The sequence below is a fragment of the Molossus molossus genome, unplaced genomic scaffold, assembly GCF_014108415.1.
Source record: "Molossus molossus isolate mMolMol1 unplaced genomic scaffold, mMolMol1.p scaffold_m16_p_19, whole genome shotgun sequence".
Lineage (NCBI taxonomy): Eukaryota > Metazoa > Chordata > Mammalia > Chiroptera > Molossidae > Molossus > Molossus molossus.
The window spans coordinates 40,752,022-40,771,493 of record NW_023425354.1 but is presented as its reverse complement, the minus strand read 5'-3'; positions in this window follow the sequence as shown (position 1 = coordinate 40,771,493).

Sequence of the window (19,472 nt, the reverse complement as noted above, 5' to 3'; positions counted from 1 at the left end):
AACAAACAAGGCACCATCTACTATCATCTGCATTTCATAAAAGAAGGGCTATTTCTGGAATTTAAAATGTAAGAAAGACAGAGTCTCAGAATAGAACAAGTTCTTTTCCAAAATATGACATATGGACATGTTCTCCCACATTATTCTTACTTTTTATTTTATTAGAGATTAATAATAAAAAAATTCTTCCCAGCCCTAGCTGGTTTTGCTCAGTGGTTAGAGCATTGGCTTGCAGACCAGAGAGGCCCGGGTTCAGTTCCTGCTAAGGGCACGTACCTTGGTTGCAGCGCCCCGGCTGGCCCCAGTTGGGGTCATGCGGGTGTCAACCACTCGATGTGTCTCTCTCACATCCATGTTTCTCTCTCTCTCTTCCTCCTTCTCTCCCTTCTGCTCTATCTCAAGATAAAATGAAAAAAAAAAAAAAAAAGTCCTCGGGTGAGGATAAAAAATATAAAAAATAAATTCTTTCCATATCAAAACTAATTTGAAGACCAGAATTTGGAACTGCTACCAGTAGATACTGCAAAGTGGGGTTTGATGGCACCACCAGTGCTAAAAACCCAGCGCCCACCAAACCAGTGTTCTGACCCAACTTGACATTTCCCATGTCCTGAAAGCATGCTTTCCTTCACATGTAGAAGAATATCGTGCAAAAATGTCCCAGAGACAACTACTGAAAGACTGAAGACCAGAAAGACCTCTTAACCAGAGGACAATGGGAAAACAATGTTCTCACTCTAACACCATCAGATAGTGACTTGTGTCTCCCCCACATCTACATCCTAATTTGTGTGCTTAGGCAGCAAAAGTTCACACAGTTGTTGCTTCGCAGCACACAGGAAATGCTATGACTCAAAGAAGATACAGCCAGAGAGGCTAAGTTTGCGTGGCAAGGTAAGAAGAAAATGCAACAAGTGTGAAACCACAAGGAAATTCAGAGTTGGTTTCAAGGTTTGATCTTTGCAGTGAGTGGAGTCCTGGGAAATTCTGGGAGCCTGAACACTGGTACTAAGCTTCGTGTGCCTGCTTAGATAAAAGGTGAATGGGCGTTGCAAAGTGAGGTGGTCCAGGAATTCTCAGGGTCTAATGTAGTCTACCTACTTCATATTCTTTAAGTAGCATTAAAATATTTTATTAGCATAACAAAATTCCTTAATGATAAATTCAAAATTACTTATGTATTAGAAAAGCAAGATACAATTGAAAGGAATCAGTGTCATATGATTAATATGATAATCCCAGCCTTTGTATACATATACATCAAATAAGACTTTAAATATGTCTTCTATGTCATTTCCTCCCAGGTAAGTAGCTGCAACATCAGAAAAAAAATCTGATATATTAAAGCACTTTAAAAAAAATAACCACACACTTTCAGAAAAACTGCAAATTTGGATACCTTTTATGCCCCTCCAATGGAAATTCCCTTTTTTGCCCTGCTCAAGCTTTCATGTCCTTTGCCAATGTATGCTCCCATGGGGAGGCCCTCCTCACCCAGCATGGTTTTCAACACCCTTGCCAGGTTACCCCCATGCATGGACACCTTCCTCATCTGGCTCAGACTCTGACACCCTACTCTGAGCCACCATCACCACCATTCTGTGGGAATACCCTTCTCACCCTGCCCAGCCTCCAACCCCTTACACTCAAGTAGCCCTCCAACACAGGCACCTGCTCAGATTCTGACACCCACCCTGTGGTGGGCTGTTCCCCTGATACGTGCCCTCCTTGCTCTACTCAGGCTCTGACACCCATGCTGGGCCACACTACTGCATGAATGTCCTCCTCATTGCTTGCCAGCTCTTCTTTCTTATTAAAACATATAGGTCCTATTTTGTAGTATCTGTAGTTGTTTTGCCTTATGTCTAGACTTGCATAAATTTGACTTCATGACTAATCCTGTTATATCATATATTCCCCATTCCCTCGTTGTCATTCTGAAATGTCTTAATTGTCTGGATTTCATCATCAGGTAGCTTTTTCAAAAAGTACTTATGTGTGCCTTATCTGAGTAAAATCTTTGCATATTTAAGACTATGTGTTGGCTGCCTTCATGTGCAGGTAGACATTTGGCTGGGTATAAAATTCTTGGGTCACACCCATTTCTCCTCAGAACTCTATAAACATTGCTCTGTCATGTTCTGGCATGAATTGTTGCTGTGAATACGTTTGAACCCAGTGTTACCTCTTCTCGTTACAGGTGACCCATATTTTTTGCCCAGACACTCATAGGATTACTCACTTAGTTTATGAAATTTAGTCACTTCATGGGGCTATGTCCTGTTTCTATGCCTCTGTATTAATTTTTCTACAACTGAGTGTATCCTTTAACTTTGTAAATTCTGTTCATTTCAGGAAAGTTCTTCATTTCATTTGCTCTGCTCTCTACCTCAGGGACACCAAGTATATACATATATGGTGAATTTCTGTTGTGTTTTATCAATGTATAGAATTTCAATGATTTGAAACTTCTATATAGATATGTAAGGTATCTTAGTTCAGGCTTCTACAACAAAAATACTGTAGACTTAGGCAGCTTATAAGAAACAGAAATTTATTTCTTATAATTCTAGAAGCTAGGAAGTCTAAGATCAGTTGCTTGCAGATTTAGTGTCTGGTGAGAACGTGCTTCCTGGTTCATAGATGGCTATCTTCTCATTGTGTCTTCACATGGCAAAAGAGGCAAGAGAAATCTCTGGTCACTTTTATTTATTTATTTATTTTTTATCCTCACCTGAGGACATTTTTCCATTTTTTGTACAGATAGAGTGGGAGGGACAGAGAGGAAGAGAGAGAGAGAGAAACATCGACGTGAAGGGACACATCGAGTGGCTGCCACCCGCACAACCAACCAGGCCCGGGACAAACTGCAACCGAAGTACATGCCCTTAGCGGGAACCGAACCCGGGTCTCTCTGTACCGCAGGCCGATGCTCTAACCGCTGAGCCATACCGGCCAGGGCTCTGGTCACTTTTAGAAGAGCACTAATCCTATTCATCCCCCAACTTTGAGAGCAAGTAACATAAGGAATAAGGAATTGGTTATGGTGCCTAGTGGCAGCAGTAATAAAAAAAACATCCCTTTGCAGGAGCTACAGTTTCAGCAGTGGGGAAGTCCAGTGTCTCTGGGGACTGGGGTCCAACCTGTGCCATTTAATGGTTCAGAGTCACGGTTTCAGTGTCTTCGTGGACTGAGATATGGCAATATTTAGGCTGTGGTCCTGGCTGCTGCTTGGACCTCCTTGTTCTGATCTAGAACCTATTTCTCATCCTTCCTAGCAATTTCTCTTTAGTAAATTTTCTTGTGTGCCTAAGTCACCTAGAGTTAGTTTATGTTGCTTGCAACTAAGAACTCTGATTAAATTTGAATGTTCATTGTTACTATCACAGTGTATTATATTTACAAAATAAAATATAGATTAGGAGCTCAAAAGTGGCTCATTAAAATATTAATATAACCCACAGTTAATATTATACTTAATGGTAAAAGACTGAAAGCTTTCCCTTAAAATCAGGAACAAGCCAAAAATCTGTTTAGACTACTTCCATTCAACATTGTACTGGATGTTCCACTCAGGGCAATTAGACAAGAAAAAATAAATAAAAGGTATCTAGATAAGAAGGAAGGAAGGAAGGAAAGAAAGGAAGGAAGGAAGGAAGGAAGGAAGGAAGGAAGGAAGGAAGGAAGGAAGGAATAAAAAGCCCTAAAAATCCTCTAAAATTTATTAGAATTAATGAACAAGTCTAGCAAACTTGCATACAAGATCAATATGCAAAAAATAAATTGTACTTCTGTACATTAGCAATGAACAATCTGAAAATGAAATTGAGAAAACAATTCCATTCACAGTGGCATCGAAGAGTAAAATAGCTAGGAATTAACACAAGGACTTGTACACTGAAAAATATAAAACATCATTGAAAGAAATTAAAGAAGACCAAAAGGAATGGAAAGACACCCCATGCTCATGGATCAGAAGACTTGATATTGTTAAGATGGTACTACTCCAAATTGATACACAGATTCAATGCAACTCCTATCAAAATACCAGCGTCCTTCTTTTGAACAAAAAATTGATGTTGATTCTAACATTCATATGGAAATGGACTTAGAATAGCCAAAATATTCTTGAAAAAGAAGAACAAAGTTGAAGGACTCATACTTCCTGATTTCAAAACCAACCTAGTAAAAAACTATAGCAATAAAAACAATGTGGTAATAGCATAAGGATAGATGTATAGGTCAATGGAATGGACCCGAACATTCAGAAATAAACCTTCTCATTGCTGGTAAATTGATTTTTGGCAAAGGTGACAAAACTATTCAATGGGAGAAAATAGTCTTTTCAACAAATGGTGCTGGGACAACAGGATATCAACATGTAATGAACGAATTTGGACTCATACCTCACACCATATACCAAAAAAATTAACTCAAAGTGGATCATAGACCTGAATGAAAGAGCTTAAACTACCAAATTCGTAGAAGAAAACATAGGAGTAAATCTCTGTGTCCCTGGGTTAAGCAACATTATCTTTGATATGACACCAGAAGTACAAATTACAAAAGAAAAACAGATAAATTAAACTTCTACAAAATAAAAAACTTTTGTGCTTTAAATGATGCTATCAAGAAAGTGAAAAGAGAATCCACAAAATGAAAGAAAATATTTGCAAATTATATATCTGATAAGGGATTTGTATTTAGAATACATTAAGAATCTCACAACTCAACAGCTCCAAAAATAATCCAATTAAAATGGGCAAAAGATTTGATTTTTCCAAAGAAGATGTACAGATAGCCAATAAACTCATGAAGAGATGTTTGACATTACTACTCACTCAGGAAATGGAAATGAAAACCACAATGGGATTGCTAAAGGGTACAGAGTTTCTTTTGGGGATGATGAAAATGTTCTAAAACTGATTGTGTTGATGGTTGCACAACTGTGAATGTACTAATCACCATTTAATTGTACACTTAATTTGGGTGAATTATATTTTAATAAAGCTGTTACCAAAAAACCCATAATGAGATTCTACTCTATACCTATCAGGATGGCTAAAACAGAAAAGACAGACAATAACAAATGTTGAATATGTAGAAAAATAGCAACGCTTATTCATTGCTGGTGGGATTATAAAATGCTGCAGTCACTTTGAAAAACAGTTTGACAGTTCCTCAAAATGTTAAACATAGAGTTAGCATATAACCCAGTAGTTCCACCCAAGGAAATGGAAGCATATATCCACACAAAAACTTGTACATGAATGTTTATAGTAACATTATTCATAATGGCTAAAAATGGAAACGATCTAAATTTTCAGGAATTTATGAATAAGCAAAATGTGGAATATCAATACAATGGAATAATATTTGACCATAAAAAGAAATGAAGTAATGATACATGCTACAACATAGATGAATCTTAAAAACATCATACTAAGTGAGAAAAATCAGACATAAAAGACTACATGTTGTGTGATTCTGTTTAGACAAAACAAGCAAATCCATAGAGATGGGAAATGTATTAGTGGTCTTCAGGGCCTGGAGGGAAGGGAAAAATAGGGACTGACTACTAGTGGGCACAGGGGCGCTTTTTGGGATGATGAAAATGTTCTGAAATTGGATAGTAGTGATGGTTGCCCAATTCTATGAATATTCTGAAAACCACTGAATTCCACACTTTAAAAGGGCAAATTTTATGTGAATCATATCTCAACGAACCTGTTATTCAAGTTTTTTTTTAATGAATGTTGTCATGTGAATACCACAAATCAGAATAGCATTATAAAGTTAAAAAATGAACAGAACTGTAGTGAAAATATAGAATATGATTCTGTATGTTATTGGATAGGCATCTGAAAATATGATTATTTTGCATAAGTTGTCAAAGAATAACAGTACAAATTGTAAAAGGGATGATGAGTATCTGAAAACTGGATTGTACTGGGCTAGCAATTTATTCATCTCTATTCTTCAGTGTATTATTTATTATGAACATATGTTCACATATGAGCATAAAGCCACCCATGGTCTTTTATTGTCATTGTCAAACAAAACAGTGACCTCTCTAGTAAAGAAGTGATATTTTTCTAGAATAAGAATAAAACAATACTTTACAAATTGATGAATTTTGTTTCTAAAGGCAGACACAGGAAATATCAAAACTATAGCAGCATCATTGAAATCTGCATTTCTCCAGCAAAACAAGGCTATAAATCACTCTACTGACAAAAAGGTATAAATCAATTAAAAAGCAAATGACACACTTTTGGCTTGACGAGAACGCAAACAAAAGTTCTTTGCCTAGTGACGGTCAAGGTTGTTGCAAAAATTCAACAGCATACAGTGTGAAAGAACTATCATCGTCATATCCTAAAAGGTGCTGACTTTCACAGGAAGGAAACGGCTGATGTGCTATGTACAAATCAGCCCTTGGCATGTGCATGCCACATATACAAGGGGAAAATGCTCCCTGATATTTTATTCTATTTATCATTGCAGATTCATGCTATGGGAAAAGAGATTTATCATCTATAATAATTGTTTTGTAAGAAAATATATGTTGGAGTCAGTACTGTTAGAAACCTGGCGATGTGTTTAGCAAAGAAGAATGTTAACTATAGGAATAAAAGGTTGCACTTAAATGTCAATCCACACACTGCTTCATTCACAGAGAACAATTAGCAGACAACATACACGCCCTGACCTTGAATCAGGAATGGAGGAAAGAGTGAAGATTGCAAATATAACCAGGTCACAACCACTGAGTGAATGTGTTCTCGGCATGTTGTAAGAAGAAACAAGACTGCTCTTCTATGTGCAGGCATGTTGCCTGCCAGGGAAAGCCTTGCCCATAATTTTTTTTTTAATAAAGGAAGTTATTTATAGTATTTCTTCATGACACTCATAGTGCCTATAGAGATATTTTTCTATTTGCAAGTACATTATCTCAGCTCAGTGTTCATTTCAAGACTGGCTGGAGTGTTGGCCTTTGCACCTAAGGGTCTCAGGTTTGACTCCCGGTCACGGGCACATACTTGGGTTGCAGGTTGGATCCCCAGCCCTTGTCAGGGCACATGTGGGAGGCAACCAATAGATGAGTCTCTCTCACATAGATCTCTTTCTCTCTCTCTCTCCCTCCCTCTCTCTCCTCCCTCCCTTCCAATCTCTCTCTAAAAAAAAAAAAAAAAAAAATCAATGGAAAAAATATCCTCAGGTGAGGATTAAGAACAACAACAACAAAATTAATTTAATATAGTAACAAATTTTAATAATTGAGAATGAGAATAAACTAGCAGAATTTCTCAAGATATAAACAACATACATTAGTTGTTTATTGCTGCAAAACAAATTACCCCAACATGTAACAGCTTAAAAAAACAAGCATATATAATATCACAATTTCTGTGGGGCAAGAATCTGGGTGTAGCTTAGCTGGGTGACTCTGACTCAGAGTCCCTCATGAGGTTGTGGTCAATCTATTGGCTGGGGCTGTAGTCATTGTGAGGCTTGACTGCAGAAGGAGTCATTCCCAAGCTCACTCAGATGGTTGTTGGCAGGCCTCGGTTATCTCTGGCTGTTGACTGAAGATGGCCATTCCTTGCCACGTGGGCCTCCCCTAGGGCATCTCACAACATGGCAGATGACTTCTCCTAGAGCAAGGAAGCAAGAAAGTGAGAGAAGGCAAGCAAGACAGAAGCCACAGTCTTTTTGTAATTTAATCTCAGAGGTGACATCCCATCACTTCTGCCCTATTCTATTCTTTGGAAATGAGTCAGTAGGTCCAGTCCCTGCACAAGAGGAGGAGATTACATGTAGCTATGGATACCTGGAGATGAGGACCACTGGGGCCCTTTCAGAGGCTACCTACCACAGCATCCATAAACTTCCATGGTTGTGGCTTTACCTGGACCCAGGTGCCACATGATTCATCAGGTCTTGGTCACTAAAGCTCTCTCGTCCTCCACCTGGCATTGCCTGAATTCTCAGTGTTCTGTGATCTAGGAGGCAGAACTCAATCAGAAATGATAGCTATTAAAGATGATTGCAAGGTCTACATCAAATTCTAATTTAGAAGTCCAATGCCCTAGGGTACATATCTATTATAGAGCTGGTGGGTTTCCTAACCAAGCCCTTAAGCTGGCATGGCTATTTGGTGGAACAGGTCTAAGCCTATTTGTTTTTCTTTCCCATGGCAGGGACAAAGGTAGCATGCTCTTTTAGCCAGAATACATTGAGAAACTCATTCACCTCAGTTCGCTAAATGGAGTTGGTTTGACCTGATCTGAGAGGTCAATGGAGTGGGTTTGGCCTGAGAGGATACTCCATACTTGTGGCTTGGGAGTTGGCTCTCATATTTTACACATTGTTCGTTTAGGGCATTCAACTCAAACAGAAGTGACCCAAATTGAGTCAGTGAGTCTCTTACTGACCTGCTCCAGCAGGGATTAGAGACTGCCGATTGGCCTCCATTTTCCTTTTATTTTTAGTAACAAAATCCCCAATTATTGGCTGGGCACATGGCTGTCTGGAATAAAGACAACAGTGATCAGTTTTCTTGCAGTTTGATGTGGTCATGTGACTATTTTCTAGCCAGTGAGATATAAACAATAGTCGGTATAAACAATATAAGTAGTTGGTGTGAACAATTTCCAGGACGTGGCCTTAAAGGAAATCAATATGTGCTGGTGTGCCCTGCTTCCTTTGTGTTAGCAAGGACATGGATGCAATGACCGGAACCCATGGGGAATAGACGTCATGCAGGTTGAAGCAACACGAAGAAGGACATGATGGCGTGCCATACTAATTCAGAGGTGATTACCTCTGCACTTCTTAAACACGAGAGAGAAATAAATTGGCACTTTTGTTTAAGTCATTTCTAGATTTTTCAGTTACTTCTAACTGAATCGAATCCTAAGTAATAATGTGGCTTTGTTCAAGTCCAGATCCTAAATGCATGCAAATTCAAATCTAGTCTTGCCATGATCTGATCCACCTCGCTGCTTCCTGCAGTGTTCTTCCGGTGGGCAGGCATTTTCTCTAACTATAAGGCAAAAAGTTGTAGCAAACACTGCCAGGTTCCCATTGGTAATAGTTGGGGTACTAGGATGTGCTGATGGGATGTGTATGTGTTCAGAGTCTGGGGCAATCTGTAGAGAGTTGGATGCTCTTGCTGAACTGCAGGGATGGGGCTGGGTGAGGGCAGGGCCCAGTCCTTGAGGTTCTCTTCAGGTAGCAGAGCCCTGAATAGAGCTCTCCTGCCATCTTCCCTGGTTGTTCTCTAAGTCCAGAGGTTCAAGATCTGTAGGTCAAGATCTTGTCTGACTCAGATATGCAGAGCCAGTTGGTACCTTTAAGAACAAGGAGTGAAAATCAGGGATAAGGAAGTACAGATAAAAGACAAGTGAAACTGTCTTCTAGCCCAGCTGGTGTGGCTCAGTGTTGAGTGTCGACACAGGCACCAAGAGGTCATCAATTCAGTTCTTAGTCAGGGCACATGCCCAGGTTGTGGGCCAAATCCCCAGTGGGGGCCATGCAGGAGGCGGCCAATTGATGTTCTCTCTCTTCGATGTTTCTATCTCTCTCTCCCTCTCCCATCTTCTCTCTCTAAAATCAATAAAGAAAAAACAATTTTAAAAAGAAACTGTCTTCTGTAAGTAGGTAGGGAATAGACATACACAAAAATCCGTATCAAGCACCAGTGTAGACAGTGCTGGCATTGTGTGGGCCTGGGAAACAAAGGCCGTGTCTGTTTTCCTTTGACAGCCTCTGCTCCGCGGTGTCAATGGCTTTCTCTAGTGAAACCCACACTCAGGCTTACGCCAGGCTATGCTCAGCTCCCACCTTCCTTTTCACAGCATGCCAAGAAATAACTTGCCTCAGGGCACACACGGGGACATCTCTGGGGTATTTTGTGTGTTGATAGCAGTGAAGAGCTCAGCGTTGCCATCAGTTTCTTAAGACGCAAAGTAGCCCTGTTATAAAATACAAGTCCTGCCTTGTGGAAAGGGCAGGCATTCACCTTAGGGAACAGGAAAGTGTCAGTGAATTATAACCTGCCATCAGAATTCTGGACTGTGGACATTATTTTGAATGCTTCTGAACTAAACTTAGTGTTAGTGTGATAAACTCACTCCATTATCTTGAGACTATTCTCTCTTGATAGATGCTTAGAATGCCTCTAATTCGAAATCCATTTCCTAGTGCCTATTATTTTAAAATGTATTCCCCCAAATTAGGCAGAGGGACACTCACTGGTCCCGAAGGGGTCAATGTGGGAGGCTCAGTGTGGAATGGAAAGGGCGTGGTGGCAGACCTACATTGAAATCAAGACTCTCACGCTGGATATTATCTGTAGAGATATTATCTGTAGTTGTGTAATAAGAAATGAAGGAGTGTGTGCATTACTCAGAGTTACAAAGGTGACCAGCTGAGGAACTAAAATATTGATATAACCTTAATGGGAAGCAGCTGGGGAGGTGAAAAGGAATTGGTCTCAGTATACTAGATCCTTATCTCTCACAGTAGGAAGTCCACTGATAATTCAAGTAATGATGGTATTTTTTCAACACATATGTCTGCTGTGCCAAGCACTGTTCTAGGCATTGAAGATAAGACCTAATAAATAGCCCTCAGTGGTTGAGCGTCAACCTACACCAAGAGGTCACAAGTTCAATTCCCAGTCAGGGCACATGCCCAGGTTGTGGGCCAGATCCCAAGTGGGGGGCATGCAGGAGGCAGCCAGTTGATGTTCTCTCTCATGGATGTTTCTCTCTCTTTAAAAACCAATAAAAAGAAAAAAATCTTTTAAAAGACATAATAAATGAAACAAAGTCACTGCACCCATTATTCTATAATAAGCCTATTGGTTAAAGATAGAGTTCAGAAGAAACAGTCAAAAAAAGTCTAAAAAGAATTGTCTGGGAAGCAGACTTAGGAGAGTGGAAGGGTAGAGAAAAATAGTCCAAGGGATTGTTTTTTCCAACAAACCCCACTATATGTATATATAAGCATTTAAAAATTATTAACAAAATAAAAATTACTACCTACTAGCTATATATCTTTGAATAAATTACTTAAATTCCCTGGGCCTCAGTTTTTTTGTCTGGAAATTGGGAATATTACTGCTACACTCAAGAATATTGTTGCAGGACTATCTAGCATAAAGTAGACACAAAAATGTCAGTCCTCTCCCTTATGTCTCCCATGTAATATTTTGAAGCGCAAGGTTTTCAGGGTGAGAAGAGACATCAGTTCCTAGGACTGGCCTGAGTAAGTCCCATGACTTTTCTTTGCCTGCTTCGGTCCTGCTTATACAAAGATGCTCATCTCAAATTTCCCTGAGCAGTAGGAGAACGGGATGCTCATTGGTGAGAACTGAGCATCTGGAAAGAGCACTGATCAAATACCAACATGTTCCATTTGGACAATACGGTGCGGTTGTTGCTATAGTCTTTACTGTTCACTTGTGGACAACTAAAGTGATCTGCTGTCCTAACTATGGTATTGTCTCAGAAGGTATTACAATGGGTACTTAATTCATGAGACACTGAGGGCCTCATGGTGTAAGGGAGAGAACAATTGTGTGTGTGTGTGTGTGTGTGTATGTGTGTGTGTGTGTGTGTGTGTGTGTGTGTATGTGTGTGTGTGTGTGTGTGAGAGAGAGAGAGAGAGAGAGAGAGAGAGAGAGAGAACTGTCTGAGATTAGGATATAATTAGAAAAACACTAAGATATCAGCATGACAGAGCAAGGAGGATTGCTGACATCCAAGCTGGCTATAAAGGGGAAAGTGTATATGTGATTCTCTGTGCATTTTATACATACACAGATACACGGGGGCGGGGGTGCTTGGAGGCTCTGTGATGTGTCAGCATGTCTGTGAGAGGAATGGGAAGTATGTTAGGGGTGGAATGTATGTTAGGGGTGGAAACTATAGCAGTGATGTACTTGTAAATGTCTAACAATTCGTCCTGGAGAGGAAAGCTCTGAATCGTAGGGATTGCCAATTTTGATGGTGTAAATACTCCCATTGTGGATCTCAAGCTACCAAGTTGAAGTCACTGAATGCGGAGTTGAGAAGAAATCTGCAGAGTCTGCTCGCACCAGGCGGTACAAGCCACTTCCAGTGCATTCCTGGCTTGCAGGTTTCTAGCATCACCCTCTTTCTTTCTTTTTTTTTTCATCTTCACCCGAGGATTGATTTTCAGATAGAGTGTGAGGGAGGGAAAGAGAGGGAGAGAGAGAGAAACATCAACGTGAGAGAGACATACCTACTGCTTGCCTCTTGCCGTACCCCAACCAGGGTTGGGGATCGAACTGCCACCGAGGTTTGTGGTCTTGACCAGAATCAAAGCCGCAACTCTTTGGTCCTCAGGCTGATGCTCTAACCACTGAGAAAATTGGCCAGGACAGCATCACCCTCTTTCAAAAACAAGAAAAACTCCCAGCTCTTAGAGTTGTGGTTATTGCTTTAGCTTTTATTTCAAAATCTACCCTTATCTCCCAAAAAGAACTGCTCTTTCAACCCTGACTGATTACTTACTCCTTTGTAAAGTCCATGGCTCATCACAACCCATAGGAATTCTGCAACTGGGGTGTTTCAGGGTTTTTTCCCCTCAAAATCTACACAATGGTTGGCAAGACCATTTGTTTATTCAGAAAGCTGCCAACAGGATGCTACAGGCCTTTCAGTGAACAACCCTGCCCGTAAAGATTTGGCAAACGCCTGCTGACCAGCGAAGGCTCTGAGCAGCAAGAGGGGCCCCCTCACTTCTGGTATCCTCACGATTACAGCTCTTTGGAAATTAAGTGGCTGCCTGGTCCTTTGGCACATCAGTGAATCTTTCCCTCATTCCACAGGAAGTCCTTTCTCAATTAGTCTCCAGTGGAGGCAGGGGAGGGGCTTCCCTTTAAAACTTCCTCAGCTCTTTCCCCTCTGAAATTCTGTATCCTGAGCCAGACAGTGCTAGATCCAAACCCTATATTTATATACTCTGCGGGGCCTTCTTTAAGGAAAAGAACACAAAATTACAAATATAAAGCTACTAAGGTCAGGGCCTTTAGAAGGGGCCTATGCAAATGAGGGTTTCCTGCAGAAGCTTCATTACCTTCCAGTAAATATGTCCTTGAAGCCAGACTATACTCAAAAGGAAACTAGATATTTGCCTGGTGATAGTGAGTGATGAAATGTCCTGAGTTTTTTCATTTTGGAAAAGGAGGAAGCTCCAGCACCCTGCTACTCCTTAAATACTCTGCCTTCAGCCCAGCCAGCGTGGCTCAGGGGTTGAGCATCGACCCATGCACCAGGAGGTTGCCAGTCTGATTCCCAGTCAGGGCACATGCCCGGGTTGTGGGCCCGATCCCCAGTGTGGGGCATGCAGGAGGCGGCCAATCAATGTTCTCTTTCATGGATGTTTCTATCTCTTTCTCCCTTTCCTTTACTTTCTTTCTAAAATCAATTTTTTAAAAAATTAAAAAAAAATACTCTGCCTCCGGTACTGATCCTGGAAGACATTACCCAGGCTCTTCTGAGGAAGACATTTTATTTTATTCTGCAGCACTCCTGCTGTATCGCACAGCTACTCACATTGGTGCAAAATACACCAGTTATGCCTGCATCAGGCAGAGACCTGTCCCCTTGGGCCAAGGAAGTTATTTTCTTTAACCTCTAGCGGTCTAACTTCAGAATCACTGTGGATGAGCAGGGACCTCTAGTGGTCAACCTCAAAGGTCACATCACTGCTACCTTCTACCTATTCTAAACACGTCAACTCTAGGTTGTCTATTCTAAGAGGTGAAGGAAGGGAAATAAAGCATGGATCAGAGGAATGTGGGGTTTGGATACAGGTGGGTTGTGGAGGGTAGGATGGTGTGTGTGTGTATTATAGTTTAATCCTCGCCCGAGGATATTTTTCTATTTATTTTCAGAGAGCGTGGGAGGGAGAGAGAGAGAGAGAAACATCATCGTGAGAGGGACACATCGACTGGTTGCCTCCCACACGACCTTGACCAGGGTCAAGGATGAACAGAAACCGAGGTACATGCCCTTGACCAGGATCAAACCCTAGACTCATTGGTCCACGGGCCAAACCTGCCAGGGCCGTAGTGGATATTTTTCTGTGTACATGCAGGTACCCATTTCCTAGCATGATTGGGCCCAGTGCTGTGCCAGGGAATGAAGGGATATAAAGCAGAAACAGAAAAGTGACTCAGCCCAAAGTAATAAATGTTCCACGTTTTGAAAGCAGAACATAGTACTGTGAAAGAGCACATTTTAATCTTTTTTAAATTATGACTCTTTTGAGAAAATCAGAGATTTTTTTTCTCCCTAGAAAAAGGACCATATGCTCAGGCACACACACACACACACACACACACACACACACACACTTCCCTTACACCGTGGTTCAAGAAGCCAAGTTAAGAAACTCTGAAGTAAGACACTTGGAAAAGAATGTACTGTGGCAGCCAGGAATCTTGAATGAATTCTAACCCCTGCATCACTTTAGACAAGTCCCTTTGTGGCAGGATGGTAAGAAGTTACGAAAATTCCTGGGCACAGGGAATAGGGAAATTGAGAAAAGAAAATTAGATAAGTCCACACAATTTGAACAATATACAGCTAGCTAGTGAATCCCAAGACTTTATCTTCCCTAACCAAGGACACTTGAGAGCAAATGGTTTACATCACCCTGGTCTGGGAAATAAAGAACAGAAACCCAATGAATGCCTTTTGTGCCAGCCAAACCCAAGGACAGATAAAGTCGGGGAACAAACAACAAAAACCCCATGAGAGCCAGACTGACCCAAGATTTAAAAAAAAAAAGTAAAATAATAAGGCAGACCAAAGAATAACCCTGAACTCCCTGATAACATTCATTCTGATGCGTCAACATATTAAACGCATACCTGGAAAGCTGATAAAGATTTTACTGAGACCCTCTCCTAAGATTCTCGCGAGGCTCGCTCTTAGAAAAGAGACAAAACCCCTCAAGACCCTCCCCGGGCTCGCTCTAGAGCACGTCCATGGCTCTTCTCAGGCATGACCTTTGTTCTTTCTCCTGAACTCTAAGAGTCCCCATGGGACTTAAAACCAGGGAGCAGCGGGCAGCTCATCCCGAACTTACCCCCAGGTCCTGTCAAAAGGCCCCCTTTTTCTCTGGCTTCCCAGTGAGCTACCAGCAGCCCCTCCTGGGCTCACTTCTTTCCTATAACCTTCTAGGGAGCCAAAGCCCAGCCCAGCCGAGGCTCCTTCCTGTTGCTTCTTCGACCCTCAGCCCTTCCTTTGTTTTACTCTCCCCAGCTTTATTTATTTATTTCCCCAGCTTTAATAAGTGTACTCTCAAAATCACCTGGACTTGTGTTGTGAAGTCTTTTCTACCCAAAGTCAAGAACCCACACACTACAGGCCGGCCTGAGGCAGACCCGTTGGTGCCAGTCCCCATCTGGTAACACCTTTACCTCTGTGAACTTCATTTCCTCATCTATTAAAAATTAGGGAGGGTATGCCCAGCCGGTGTGGCTCAGTGGTTGAGCTTCGACCCATGCACCAAGAGGTCACTGGTTTGATTCCGGGTCAGAACACATGCCCAGGTTGTGGGCCTGATCCCCAGTGGGGGGCATGCAGGAGGCGGCCAATTGATGTTTGTCTCATGGATGTTTCTATCTCTCTCCTTCTCCCTTCCTCTGTCTCTCTAACATAAATAAAGAAAAAAGTAAAAAATAAAAAAAATAGGGAGGGTAAGATGTAGGAGTGCTAGGTAAAAGGTAAAACACCTAGTTGAATCTAAATGATTTAACTTATACTTAATAATGATTTTTTAAATACAAATGTATCCCAAATATTGGCTTTGTTGTGAATTACTGGATAGTTGTTGCACGGGACATACTTATACCAAAAAAATACTCTTTTTTTTTTTTTTGCATGAAATTCAGACTTAACAGGATGTCCTATATTTTTATTTGCTAAATTTGGCAAACCTAGACAGGTGCCTTTTAGGTCTTGAATTAAGGTCTGAGATTTTTGGTGATGGAGGAATGAATCCTAATGAAGGATGGGAAATTAGAGAATCATTCATCACTGTTTAAGCTGGAAATTCTGAAGTTTCATGACCAAGTTTAAGTACTTTAGTGTTGGATTCTAGATGGAAAAGTCACCATGCTGTGTTCCTGCACTGCTCAAAGGACCATTTATCATGGCTACACTGTGACTGCCAGATTTCTAACCTTTCTTTCACTTTAAAGTCCTTCATGGCATTTCCAGTGACCTGGCCAGATGACCTTGCTGGCCTGTGGCCCTCCAGCCATTGGCTGAGCTGATGCCTCTGTTACATCAACGTTGTGACAGCAGATATAAAGGTTGTGTCTCCTTCCTCCCTCCCTCCCTCCCTTCCTCCCTTCCTTCCACCAATGTTTCTTCAGTAGCCACCATGCACTAGGCATTGTGCTAGACATAGCTGAGGGGCTTCTACCTTTATGACCTTCATCAATGCTTAGTCCTGTAGCCTTTGGTTCTCAAAATGAGATTCCTGGACCACGGTGTTAGTCACACCTGGTAGGTTGTTAAGGATGAGATTCCTGAGTCTCATCAGCACTGACGAAGGAAAGGTGCCTAGAGACTCCCCAGAGCTTCTTCTCTTCACTTAAACCAGCCTCCGCTGCCAGCTCTTGGACCCCCTGCTCTGTTCAGATGGGCATGAGCACAGTGGGGAACAGATGGGTTTCTATTCCCAGGAATTTCCAGATTTGAGGCTGCCTCTCTCCTCTCAGGGCCTGAGTTACTTGTGGAAAATGTGAAGTATTGGGATCTGTTAATACTCCAACCAGCCAGCCATCTTAGGCTTAATGGTTAACTACTAAGCTTAACTACTTACCGCGAAATGGATTCTCCTCTCTATCAGTTCTAGAAAGAGGAATGTTCCAGGGATGATCTGTGACCTTGGACAAATCTTGTCACTTCTTTGATTTTCCAGAAGGGGCGCCATGATACCATTTTTAAAATCTGAAATCCCTCCCCAGCGAAGTGCTTCCTCTCTGGAATGGAAGACCCTTGAAAACCAGGAGCTTTGTTTTGCTCATCTTTGCATCTCCCAGGGTACCCACTTAATGTTGTGGGGTTCGGGGAGCACCATTCATCTGGTAAACATTATAGATTTGTATAGGTATTAAAACAATTTTCCACAGATGGCAGTAGAGTGACTTGAGAACCCATGTCTTTTGTTAATTCATGATAAAGACACCATATTGGCCCTGGCCGGTTTGGCTCGGCAGTTAGAGCATCAGCCCGCAGACCAGAGAGTCCCGGGTTCAGTTCCCGCTACGGGCATGTACCTCAGTTGCAGTTTGTCCCCGGCCCTGGTTGGGGTTGTGTGGGTGGCAACCCCTTGGTGTGCCTCTCTCACATCGATGTTTCTCTCTCTCCTTCCCTCTCTCCCTCCTGCTCTATCTGAAGATAAATGCCCTCGGGTGAGGATGAAAAAAAAAAAGGACACCATATTGGCTTGGATGGCACAGCATCTCCAGTGCTTTGAGTACTCAGCACATAAAGGATACTCAATAAAATCAGCAAATACTTTCCCCCAACAGTTGAAAGAAGAGTATAATGAATATCTATTCAGCCTTATCTAGATTCTAGATTCAGTGTGTTAATATTTTGCTATATTTGCTTTGTGCATGTGTATTTATTTATTTCTGCTGAATCATTTGAAAATTAATTTCTATCATCATGACACTTAACCCATAAATATTTCAGCAGGCATCTTCAAAGGATAGGGACACTCTCCCATATAACTGTAATGCCATTATCACACATAAGAATAATTAACCATTATTTCCTAATATAATTTAGAAGTTGATGTTGGTGCCCTACCCACATCCCCTTGGCCAGCCTAGAGGTCACCTGTAAACAGCTTCTGCATAGCAGGTGACTTCCTGAGTGTCTTTGCCTAAACGGAGAGAGTACACTCTGCCCTCACAGGGCAGGCTGGAGGTGCTGGGGAGTCAACATTGCATGAGTAACCCTTAACCAGTGATGGAGAGAACTTGGTGGATAAATACCCAAGCTTCCTTTGGCCTCATAAGTTGATTCTGAGGTGTTTTTTTGTTTTTTTAATCCTCACCCGAGGACATTTTTGCATTTATCTTCAGATAGAGCAGGAGGGAGAATGGGAGGAAGAGAGAGAGAGAAACATCTATGTGAGAGAGACACATGGAGTGAGAGAGACACATCGAGTGGTTGCCACCCACACGACCCAACCGGAGCCGGGGAAAAACTGCAATTGAAGTACATGCCCTTAGCGGGAACCGAACCCCGGACTCTCTGGTCCACAGGCCAACACTCTAACTGCTGAACCAAACTGGCCAGGGCCTGAGGTGTGTTTCATAGAGCTTGTTTAAGGGTCCACAATGACAGCTGCCCACAGCAGTAACCTGTTCATGAACACACCCTGTATTGGTTTTCTTCCCTTCCCTGTCTCACTTCCTTACTGCACTTCCTAAGAACAGCTTTAAGTAAACTATTTGCAGACAAAGCTTTGTCTTATGGTCTACTTTGGAGGGACTCAGAACCAAGACATCAATTCATTTTTAAATGATAATATTAAACAGCCTGCCCTTAGAACCGTAGAGAAGCCAACTCAAACCTGCTTGGATGGTGCTCACAACCCAGCCAACAGGAACTGCTCGTGGTTGTGATTCTTACTGGAACAATGCTGTAGTGAGGCTGTGTTGATGTATTGTCCCCTGCCCAGCCTGTTAATAATAACAATAGTTACTGCTTATTCAGGGCTTACTGTGTGGCCCTTCACGTGCTTTATTTCATTTAATTCTCACAGTGACTTTGTAGGGAGGGCATTATTATCATCCCCAGTGTATTGACGAAGAACCTGAGGCTCATGGAGGTTAAATAACTTTTTGGAGTCACACACCTAGTAAGAGACTGACCTCTGTTGTGTTTAACCAATGTGCTAAAATGTGCAAATAAGCATAAGTAGTCTTTTATTCTATTCTCGTATAATTGGGACTATAGTAGTTGCCAGACAAAATTCACACTGTAACAACGCCATAAACATGTATTTCTTAAGCAATAAAATATAGGTATCTGCAGTTGCTAATTCCTGAAAGTGGAATGCAAGGTTTGCCCCCTCAGGTGAGACTCTCAAAGGGAAAGAACTTCCCCCTGCCATGGCTGGCTCGGTACCCTTACACTCTGGGCTTGGGTTGCCAATGAGAAGTAATACTTTTACAGCAGTTTTTTTTTTTTTTTATTCCTCACCCGAGGATATTTTTCTATTTATCATCAGATAGAGTGGGAGGTAGGGAGAAAGAAAAAGAGACAGAGAGAAACATCGATGTGATAGAGCCACATCGACTGGTTGCCTCTGTGTCACACTACTCGACCAGGGCTGGGGATGAACCGCAACCGAGGTACGTGCCCTTGACCGGAATCAAACCCGCGACCCATTGGTCC